Here is an 860-nt window from a genome sequence, read left to right on the forward strand (position 1 = left end):
TTATTGTAGTTCTCCGTTTTAGTCAGTATTTCCCTTCCCTACAGCAGCATAGCCTCGGTCCCAGGCTTACTTTTCTGCGAAAAGACAGCAGTAACACACGAGCCGACACGCGTTAAAGTAGGCCTACATACAGTTTGTATTGTTTGATTAGAATGTCACAATTTAAGGAAAAATACCTCCTCAAATTCAATCAGAAATATTATCTAATCACTTACTAATAATGATTAAGGTTATATGTGATCATGAACACAAATCTAAAATGTTCGCACTTGGCCAGTTAATTTGAGTACTCATTGCGTGTTTTGCGTTCACACGGGCAGATGTAAAAAGACGCAGTGTACCATTCATTGTCAATGGAAGCCAGCGACATGACGTTGCAAAGACGCAATGATGCATGATGTAGCTGCTGCTGCTCCAGAGTCACAACCTATGGTCACAACCCTGGTCACAACGCGTCTTTGCATCGTTGCAGCCACTGCCAGCCAGGGTGTGAACGGGTGTGAACGCACACCAGGGATTATTTTCTACACTGCGCAATGACGTCACCACGGCGACCACGCAATGTCAACCGCCATTTATTCCGGGTATTTATTTAACAACAAACTCGACCTTTACATTCGGTCCGCAGCGTGTGGTGAAACTCCAATGACTGGACGTGCGTTCTAACATAACAGCCATTGTAGAGCGGACAGTGGCGCTTTCATCCACCTATCATGTCTCTACGCACGATCCTGGCGTCCTCCGGGATAATAGGTATGGTATTGGCCGGCTACGGAATGTGGGAACTGATCGCTCCCGGAGAAGAAAGGAGGAAAGAAATAATAAGGGTAACTTGCACTTCATTCATTTACATAACACTG

The sequence above is a fragment of the Electrona antarctica genome, assembly GCF_951216825.1.
Source record: "Electrona antarctica genome assembly, chromosome: 12".
Lineage (NCBI taxonomy): Eukaryota > Metazoa > Chordata > Actinopteri > Myctophiformes > Myctophidae > Electrona > Electrona antarctica.